Source organism: Lithobates pipiens, unplaced genomic scaffold (assembly GCF_037356315.1).
Source record: "Lithobates pipiens isolate NorthernLeopardFrog02 unplaced genomic scaffold, aLitPip1_a1.2 Scaffold_28, whole genome shotgun sequence".
NCBI lineage: Eukaryota > Metazoa > Chordata > Amphibia > Anura > Ranidae > Lithobates > Lithobates pipiens.
In genome coordinates, this window is record NW_027507789.1 from 188,289,441 (window position 1) to 188,300,385 (window position 10,945).

The window sequence follows — 10,945 nt, forward strand, 5'->3', positions numbered from 1 at the left end:
GTGATACGCACTCCAGAGCCCTGTGTTATTCACTCATGAGTGCGGTGCTCGGTGCCTCTTGCACCTTGTGCAAAGCGCAGGTCATTTGATGTTTCTTTACTTCTCTCCTAGAGGAACAGCATTGTTCAGGGCAGGAAGTTGGCTGGGAAGGGTGAGTTCCTGCATCTATTCTCTGAGAAAAAAAACCCTGTGTATGTGTGTTAGCTCCTTCCTAGTGTATGGTGCTCTTCCTTCATTAGCAAAGTCTACCCTACACCTCCCGACTCGACGGGTGGGCTTGCCCTGCCTAATTTCCAAGTGTAGTTTTTGGGCAGCAGTGTTGATCACAGTGTATTGGTGGATTGGGAATCTGCGTTGCAATGCTGCGGTCTGTATGGGAGCTGTCTCTCTGGAGTCCTTATTAGACCTTAGTAACCTGGCGTAAAGAGGGGAGAAAGTTTATGATGTCTTCTTGGGTCCTACTAGGGCGACTCTGAAGGTATGGCTGGCTGATAGATGTTGAGAGATGATCAGTGGTCGTCTGCCCATCCCCTGTGGGGTAACGGTAACTGGCCCTTACCTATATGAGAAATATAAAAGCGTAGAACGGGAATACGGTGGGAGGCCTCCCAGGAGGCGGAGCATTTTAGATTTTTTTTCGGGTCGTTGGCCGACTGAAGATGGATTGATGGATTTACATCGAGGGACACTATTTTTTATTTTTTAATAAAGGAATTGACAAAAACTTGTCTCTTGTGTTTATTACTTTTTGCCAATTTTGCTGGTGAATGGGTACTATGTACCACATGGGGGAATTGGGATTTGGGGGCCCCCTTTTTGAGGGGGGCTTCCAGATTCTGATAATCCCCCTGCCCGTAGACCCGTAAGTGCCCCCCCGACCCAAAGCAACCACCCTCTGATGTTAAGGACATTGGCCTGGTATGGTTCGGGGGGGCACTTGCTTGTCGCCCCCTTCCCTGACCTGCCAAACTGCATGCCCAGATAAGGGTCTGGTATAGATTTTTTTTTTGGGGGGGGCCCTATGCCATCTTAAAAAAATTGGGCAGTTTTTCCTTCTTTCTTTTTTTAAATAGCCGGGCCGGCAATTGCAACCGCGAGTCAATTTAAAGTGGAGTTCCATCCAAAAGTGGAACCTCCTCTTATATGTTTCCCCCTCCCCTGAAAAGCGTCCCTTCCTACTTCTGGGAGACAGCGTCACGGCACCGTACCTCAGTGATTCCGCACCCCTCCTCCTTCCTCCGCCGCCGGGCCAGTTGGAAAGCGCAGTGAGCTTCATGCATCCGCAATAGAGAACCAAAAGGCTTCACTGCCAGTTTCCCTTACCTTGAATGGTGGTGGTAGCACCTGAAAACCGATCTGAAAATCGGCTTTGGGTGCCTGCATCGCGGGAACCCTGGACAGGTAAGCGTCTTAATATTAAAAGTATTTACAGCTGTTCACTTTTCATTCTTTTGGGGGGTGGGGGGGGGACTCCTCTTTAAATGTGATTTGACTCATTTTTTTTCTTTACAAATGTAGTTTTTGCTGCAGCATGTTCTGTACATCCTACAGATGCAGCACTTTACAGGCAGACTAAGGGGACCCCGCAGGCACTATATTTAAAGGAATTTTTCATTTTTATTGTTTCACTTAAAGTGGGGTTCCCACTCTAATTGAAATAATAAAAATGAAAAATTCCTTTGAATATGAGTCAAATCGCATTTAAATTGACTCGCGGTTGCAAATTAAAATTCAATTTCTAAAGATAAAAAAATGCATGAAATGACATTTAAATTACTGGCAATACAATGCCATTGCTGGTAATAGAAAACTGTTAAAGAAAACATTTTTAACATTTATCTATTGCCGGCATTGTTTTCTTTTACATTCATCTGTCAGTGGGGAAGCCAGCTGACAGATGACTCATGGTTGTTAAGGATGTGGGCGGCCAACTTCCCGACCCGCTGCTTAACAACCAGTTATTTCTTCGCACAGAATTTGAATCGGACGATCGTTTTTCGACCGATCCAAATTCTAATTGTTCTGAAAAGTTAGAAAATCAATAAAGAAAATTTATTTTAACAAAAACGAAACAATTTTTTTGTGAAATCTAAACTAAACGAGTTCCGCAACAAAACGAGATTAGTAACATAGCGAATCTACCCGAAACGAAACCTATTTTTCCGTTCTGCCCATGTCTAATAGGCCTCTCCAGATCTTTTTAATCAGCTGTCTGCCTTATTACAGGACACTGCTCAGTACTAATTCTCTCACGCTTGAGCACCAGGTGGGATCTTTGGAAGCGTGATATTCCCTCTTTAGACAAGGAAGACTGGGAGGACTGTCTTGACCAATGCCCCAGACTGGTGATTTCCTCTAGAGACAAGCTCATCCAAACCAAATTTCCTGCACAGAGTATACCATACTCCTCTAAGACTCCATTCTCCATAGAATCTATCCTGCCTGTCACCCTCCGTGTCCCTATTGTCATATACACCCGGATTAATATTTGAACATGTTCTGGGCTTGCCCTAGGATTGATGTTTTCTGGTCAGATGTTTGATCCTAATAATCTCAAGCTTCAGTTGTCCATTCCTATGTCTCCGGATTTGGCACTACTGGGGAAACATGACGATAATCAGCGCCCTCACCATACACAATTATTGATCTGATATCTTTTATATTATGCCAAGAAAGAAACTCTTTGTAACTGGACTTCTATTGCCCCCCCTGCTGTCTCGTCTTAGGAAACCACAGTTGATGCTGCTTTGTCATTGTATACACTTACTTATATCAACCGTAGCTTCCATGGAAGTAAGATAAAGTAGTCTGGCGCCCCTGGATGTCCCAGTAGGAAGTACTACTGTGTGGGCCTTCTTGGTTCTTTGTGTGAGGAAGGGAGGCACCCCTTTTGTGTCACCTCTTGCCTGAATCCCACCAATCACCCCCCTCCCATCCTTTTCCTGTGTTCCCCTTTCATCTTCCTTTTTTTCTCCCAGATGTTATATTCACTTTGAGTTGAAAGGGTTCTTGATGCGCTAGACCTGTCATCTCCTAGTCCTGCATTGGATGTCTCTGTACACCTAGTAGTGTATAGGTTTGAGTTGCCATGACCTGTTGGACTGTAGTGTTCTTTTTTCTGAACATATCTATCTACTGTACCTTTTGTTTGCACTTACCATGTTGATTGCGTCTTGTACTACCATGTATTGTTTACTTCATTAAAGCAATCCTGTTTGTTAAAAAATATATACAGTGCCTTGCGAAAGTATGCGGCCCCCTTGAACTTTTCAACCTTTTGCCACATTTCAGGCTTCAAACATAAAGATATAAAATTTTAATTTTTTGTGAAGAATCACCAACAAGTGGGACACAATTGTGAAGTGTAACGAATCTATTGGATATTTTAAACTTTTTTAGCAAATAAAAAACTGAAAAGTGGTGCGTGCAAAATTATTCGGCCCCTTTACTTTCAGTGCAGCAAACTCACTCCAGAAGTTCAGCGAGGATCTCTGAATGATCCAATGTTGTCCTAAATGACTGATGGTGATAAATAGAATCCACCTGTGTGTAATCAAGTCTCTGTATAAATGCACCTGCTCTGTGATAGTCTCAGGGTTCTGTTGAAAGCGCAGAGAGCATCATGAAGACCAAGGAACACACCAGGCAGGTCCGTAATACTGTTGTGGAGAAGTTTAAAGCCGGATTTGGATACAAAAAGATTTCCCAAGCTTTAAACATCCCAAGGAGCACTGTGCAAGCGATCATTTTGAAATGGAAGGAGTATCCGACCACTGCAAATCTACCAAGACCTGGCCGCCCCTCTAAACTTTCAGCTCAGACAAGGAGAAGACTGATCAAAGATGCAGCCAAGAGGCCCATGATCACTCTGGATGAACTGCAGAGAACTACAGCTGAGGTGGGAGAGTCTGTCCATAGGACAACAATCAGTCGTACACTGCACAAATCTGGCCTTTATGGAAGAGTGGCAAGAAGAAAGCCATTTCTCAAAGATATCCATAAAAAGTCTCGTCTAAAGTTTGCCACAAGCCACCTGGGAGACACACCAAACATGTGGAAGAAGGTGCTCTGGTCAGATGAAACCAAAATCGAACTTTTTGCCCACAATGCAAAACGATATGTTTGGCGTAAAAGCAACACAGCTCATCACCCTCAACACACCATCCCCACTGTCAAACATGGTGGTGGCAGCATCATGGTTTGGGCCTGCTTTTCTTCAGCAGGGACAGGGAAGATGGTTAAAATTGAGGGGAAGATAGATGCAGCCAAATACAGGACCATTCTGGATGAAAACCTGTCTGCAAAAGACCTGAAACTGGGACGGAGATTTATCTTCCAACAAGACAATGATACCAAACATACAGCAAAATCTACAAAGGAATGGTTCACAAATAAACGTATCCAGGTGTTAGAATGGCCAAGTCAAAGTCCAGACCTGAATCCAATCGAGAATCTGTGGAAAGAGCTGAAAACTGCTGTTCACAAACGCTCTCCATCCAACCTCATTGAGCTCGAGGTGTTTTGCAAGGAAGAATGGGCAAGAATTTCAGTCTCTCAATGTGCAAAACTGATAGAGACATATCCCAAGCGACTTGCGGCTGTAATCACAGCAAAAGGTGGCTCTACAAAGTATTAACGCAAGGGGGCCGAATAATTTTGCACGCCCCACTTTTCATTTTTTTATCAGTTAAAAAAGTTTCAAAAATCCAATAGATTTCGTTCCACTTCACAATTGTGTACCACTTGTTGGTGATTCTTCACAAAAAATAAAAATTTTATATCTTTATGTTTGAAGCCTGAAATGTGGCAAAAGGTTGAAAAGTTCAAGGTGGGCGAATACTTTCGCAAGGCACTGTATATGCTGAACTCCAAGTTTAGTTACATTGGTCAAGCTTGGACCATATTAAGTATACATATTCTATACCTGTGGGACTGCTGTGAAAATGGAGAATCACTGCTAAAGTCACTGATACTACAATAATCTCTGCGGTCCTGTACTCAGACACCATTCACAGAATGCCTTGTAATTTTTCTCAGTAAATGCAAAGGGTTCTCTGATTGGACAATGTGGAGTAACTGGGGGTTACATTACCATCTACACCTCATCCAGTGAACTAATTACTCCAGCATTTCATTTTAGAATCTGTGAGTTCTCCTTTGTTTCTCGGTAGAAGGTAGGCTGCAGAGGGAAGAAATGTTGGTTGTTGGTGGGGGTTTTTCCTGATGTATTTTTTTATCTGTCAGTGATCCTTCTACACGTTGAAAAACAAATGAGTAGACATTCATCACCAGGTCTCAATGCTCATAGGATGCTTCATTTGCTCTTGTTCTCTAAGAAAGTAGGTTTTCATCAACCCTGTATGATTAAACCCATCAGATTTTTTTTTTTTGCCTTTTGTGTCCCACTTTTAACTTCTGGTCTTGTTGACACAGCAGGAAGTGAGAGGAAATCTCCAAAATGAGAGAAATACCCTTTTAGGCATGGTTCACACTAGAGCATGGAGCAGCTCACAGCAGGGGTCAGGTGCGTCTCCATTCAATGGTTCAGGTCCGATTTCAGCCCGAATTTGTGGCTGAATTCAGATCTGAAATGAACTGGAAGACGTACAGGACTCCTGTGTAATTCACACCGGAGATGTGTGAGCCGGTCACAGGCTCCTGACATGAGAATTGGATGCGGTGAAACCCGCATCTAATTCGCAATAGTGTGAACTCAGCCTCAGATAATTGCCACTGCTACATCTCTCCCCGATTGGAAGATTTCCCCTCCATGCTTGTTCCAGCAACGACTCAAAATGTATTTTCTTTTATTCTCTCCCCAGCTGGGGCACAGACAACAATAAAAACTTGTTAGAGTTGGTAACTACGGACCAAAACCACAAAAGACCTGACAACCCTATAACCTCTTTTGAAGGCTCTGGTGCCCTTATGGATTGTAATCTTTAAAACTGGCAGCAATATTTCCTATGAGTTGAAGTGGACTTTCTAACAGCCTGAGCATTCCCAATGATAAGGTAATGTGGATGTCTGGGGTGTGTGTATGCTGAGGGATGATATGGTCTCTTTTTACTAGATCTGTGGCTCCTCTTATTCTGGTGTGTACTATGCAGTGGAGGGGTTAATGAGACACTCCCCCCTAATTCTCTCCGCCATGTCTCTCTTCTGGCTGGTTGTCCTGCAGTTTCGGGTCTCCCTGGAGACGATCCCCGCAGGGGGCTTTTCACTTAGACTTAGGGGAATGCTTTAATTTCCCATCTTCCTGAAAATAGCTGCATATCCATCGACCTTCATAGGGCCAAACTGTAAATCGCCAAGTGTGAGAGACTTCAGTTGCTCAAGAGCAACTCAGATTTGTATTTCTCATGTATCAGTGCCTGTACAAGAGAGCTGTCTGTGCTGCCTCACAGGAACCAATCAAATTGGGGCTTTCGAAATTCTTAATTTTACAACAAAGGCTTGGCTGTGATTGTTACATGAAGCATTTGGTGTTTTTCCTGAAAAGAAAACTTCATTTGTAGGACAGTGCAGAACTGTATATTTTCCAACTGTATATTTCCCAACAAGAATTGTGCAGTTCCAGTTGTGCTGTATAAAGGTAATCAGTCACAGATGGGAATCTGAATACTCCATATGAAATTATTAGTTGTGAATCATTACTTATGAAATAAAAAAAAGTGAAACACAAAACCTGCACAGGGTGTACACATAGTCCTCCTCCAAAGAGAAAGGACCCTAGCCATGATCCCCCCGGGCGCTAGGCTCCAGACGGGGACTGGGATACTTTACATGGTCCATCTGGCCGAAACTAGACGAACCCCGTTCTCTGGGAGATCTGCTGAAACAGACCAACCCAATTAATAGATGGGGCTACGCTGAAGGCAGACCCAATGAGAGTGGGCAAACCAAGCTAGAAGGCCATGTCCACCCCCTGCCAAGATGTTCAGGGCAGCCCCGAGGACCTACATCCTACCAGTCAAACGGGAAAAAGTGTACATCAACAAAAAAGAGAAAGTGACACAACAAACACACAAATAAATAAAGTTGGGGGGAAGGAAGTACAGGAGAAGTGAAAGGTGCCATTGTGCATTACAATGGCCAGCCCTTCGCCCAGGAATAAAACATTCCTCTGGTCCTAGCCAAAAGGCTCGACCCTAGAGGCAGGTTTGAAAAAAGTGTGGAAGTGCAGTGACCTTGGTGCCATAACTCAAAGTGACCCTCACTCACAGTGAGATTACGGCACCCCTGGACTGCCACTCCAGGGGCACATGCACCATGGGCTTTTTTCGGGACCCAGCCTTTGGCCAGACCATTGCAGCACCCATCCCCACCAGAAGTACCCTTCCGGCTCGTTCGAACACTCCGGGTTCGGTTCACACCGGTACTACCTATCTAGGTACTATTACACCAGAGGATTGCATAGCCACCACCCCAACCTCCACCATACCATATTTGGGGGAAAGGAACACAGCACCTCCTCTTGGCCACTGATAAGAACAGAATGAGATAAGCCAAAAGGGTAGGATTAACATAGAACTTTGGCTGCTAATAACTCTGGATTGACTGATCATTTTGGTATACAGTTTTCTCTGAACACAATCATGGTGATGTGACATTTCATCATATGGTTAGTGAGAGCATGTTTGGATAGAATGGAGAGGGCCTGGAACCTTTTCTTGTTGCTTTATGTGACCCCACTGTGGGGATTTTTGATAACAGGGGTCACCTGATAGGAAAATACATACAGCAATCAAAAAGAAACAATGATCCTAGTCCTTCCCCCTTTACCAGAAACCCTAGGGGGTATTCACACATTTGCATGCAGTAAATTGGAAACAACATCCACAATATTTCAACAGTCTAAGGTCCCTCATTGGCACCGGTATCTTCTACCTGGCTTGTTCCAGGTTTGCATGTGATGCTCAGTGTATATTCTAAAGAAGACCGTGAACAGGTAGGTACATTTATTATTTATTGCGTGTCCCTTCTGTTTGCAGTTTTTTAACCACTTGCCGATCGCCTAACTGGGAATGTACAGTACATCATGATTTTGATGTGAAATACCGTTGTGATGGCAGCAGCTAGCTGCCGAAACCACAGTATTGTTGTTTCCCTTAGGCGGCCGGCTTTCAGATAAAAGTGGTCCAAGTGGCGGATTTGCAAGGAGATCACTTTTATAGGTGGTGGGAGAGGTGCCCCTCTCCTTCTCGGTAGTTTCAGAGCTTACCAGAGCCGTCGGTAAGCCTGGAGCTGATCCGATGCAGCCGATAGCTAGGCAAGAAGTCACATGAGGGCAAGATAGCCCCCTCTTGGCTCTATGCCCTTGGAGGACCGGAGCAACCTCCAACTTAATTTTCAGTTCTTGGGCGGATAGACAGGATTTTTTTTCCCTTAACCACTTTCAGACCGGACCATTTTGCTGGTCAATGACCAGAGGTCTTTTTACAATTTGGCACTGCGCTGCTTTAACTGGTAATTGCGCGGTCATGCAATGTTGTACCCAAACAAAATTTGCGTCCTTTTTTTCCCACAAATAGAGCTTTATTTTAAAGGTATTTGACTGACTCTGCGATTTTTATTTTTTGCGATATAAACATAAAAAGACCGCAAATTTTGAAAAAAAATGATATTTTCTACTTTTTGTTATTAGAAAAATCCAATAAACTCAATTTTAGTCATACATTTAGGCCAAAATGTATTCAGCCACATGTCTTTGGTAAAAAAAAAGTCAATAACTGTATATTTATTGGTTTGCGCAAAAGTTGTCACATCTACAAACTAAGGTACGTTTTCTGGAATTTACGCAGCTTTTAGTTTACGACTGCCTATCTCATTTCTTGAGGTGCTACAATGGCAGAGCAGTACAAAACCCCCCCAAATGACCCCATTTTGGAAAGTAGACCCCCTAAGGAAATTGATAAGAGGCATGTTGAGCCCATTGAATATTTTATTTTTTTGCCTCAAGCGATTGAATAATGACAAAAAAAAATTTTTTTTTTTTTTTTACACAAAGTTGTCACTAAATGATATATTGCTCACACATGCTATGGGCATATGTGAAATGGCACCCCAAAATAAATTCTGCTGCTTCTCCTGAGTACGGGGATACCACATATGTGGGACTTTTTGTGAGCCTAGCCGCGTACGGGGCCCCGAAAACCAAGCACCGCCTTCAGGCTTTCTAAGGGCGTAAATTTTTGATTTCACTTCTCACTACCTATTACAGTTTTGAAGGCCATAAAATGCCAAGATGGCACAAAACCCCCACAAATGACCCCATTTTAGAAAGTAGACACCCCAAGCTATGTGCTGAGAGGCATGTTGAGTCCATGGAATATTTTATATTTTGCCACAAGTTGCGGGAAAATTACAAACTTTTATTTATTTTTTTTTTTTTTCACAAAGTTGTCACTAAATGATATATTGCTCACACATGCCATGGGCATATGTGAAATGACACCCCAAAATAAATTCTGCTGCTTCTCCTGAGTACGGGGATACCACATATGTGGGACTTTTTAGGAGCCTAGCCGCGTACGGGGCCCTGAAAACCAAGCACCGCCTTCAGGCTTTCTAAGGGCGTAAATTTTTGATTTCACTTCTCACTACCTATTACAGTTTTGAAGGCCATAAAATGCCAAGATGGCACAAAACCCCCACAAATGACCCCATTTTAGAAAGTAGACACCCCAAGCTATTTGCTGAGAGGCATGTTGAGTCCATGGAATATTTTATATTTTGCCACAAGTTGCGGGAAAATTACAAACTTTTTTTTTTTTTTTCACAAAGTTGTCACTAAATGATATATTGCTCACGCATGCCATGGGCATATGTGAAATGACACCCCAAAATAAATTCTGCTGCTTCTCCTGAGTACGGGGAGCCTAGCCGTGTACGGGGCCCCGAAAACCAAGCACCGCCTTCAGGCTTTCTAAGGGCGTTACAGTTTTGAAGGCCATAAAATGCCAAGATGGCACAAACCCCCCCCCCCAAATGACCCCATTTTGGAAAGTAGACACCCCTAAATTTAGGGGTACACTAGTGAGACTAGGTAATAAATGGCGGGTGCCCTGAAACTATAAAAAAAATAACTAACCAACCAGCGTCACCTGTAACAGTTATATGGTGATCACTGGTGAAAGGGTTAACTAGGGGGCAATCAGGGGGCTTTATGCGGTAGTATATGGGGGTCCCTGGCGCTATAAAAAGCTGCGGCGAACCTAAATACCTACCTGCCTAACTAGCGTCACCTGTGACACTAATACAGCGATCAGAAAAACGATCGCTTATTAGAAACATTGTAAAGCGTCACCTCTGGAGATTTGTCACCATTCCACGAGCGTGCACAATTTTAAAGCATGACATATTAGGTATCTATTTACTCAGTGTAACATCATCTTTCATATTATACTAAAAAATTTGGCTAACTTTAGTGTTTTGTTTTATTTTTAATGAATTAGTGTATTTTTTCCTCAAAAAAAAAAAGCGTTTGAAAGACCACATGTATGTGGTCATACATATATGTATGTATGTGTGTATGTATGTGTATATATATATATTTGTGTGTGTGTATATATATATATATGTAAGAAAAAGGCCTCCTTAATTGTAGACTTTAGTTCCGCCTTAAAGCAGTGTTCTGCCCCCACACAACATTTTTTTTAAGTCAGCAGCTACATATGCCTGACTTAATAATAGGACACTTACCTGTCCTGGAACAATGTCGGCACCCCAGCCGATGTTTCCATCGGCTTTCGGGTGCTACCGCCGCCATAGCCGGTAAGGGAAACCGGCAGTGAAGCCTTGCGGCTTCACAGCCGGTTCCCTACTCTGCATCCACTCTCTTATTGGCGGGGGAAGGAGGAGGAGGGCCAGACTTCTAACATCAAAAACAAGTACCCGCTCCCCCCCGGAAGGTGCCAAATGTGGCACCGGGGGGGGGGGGGGG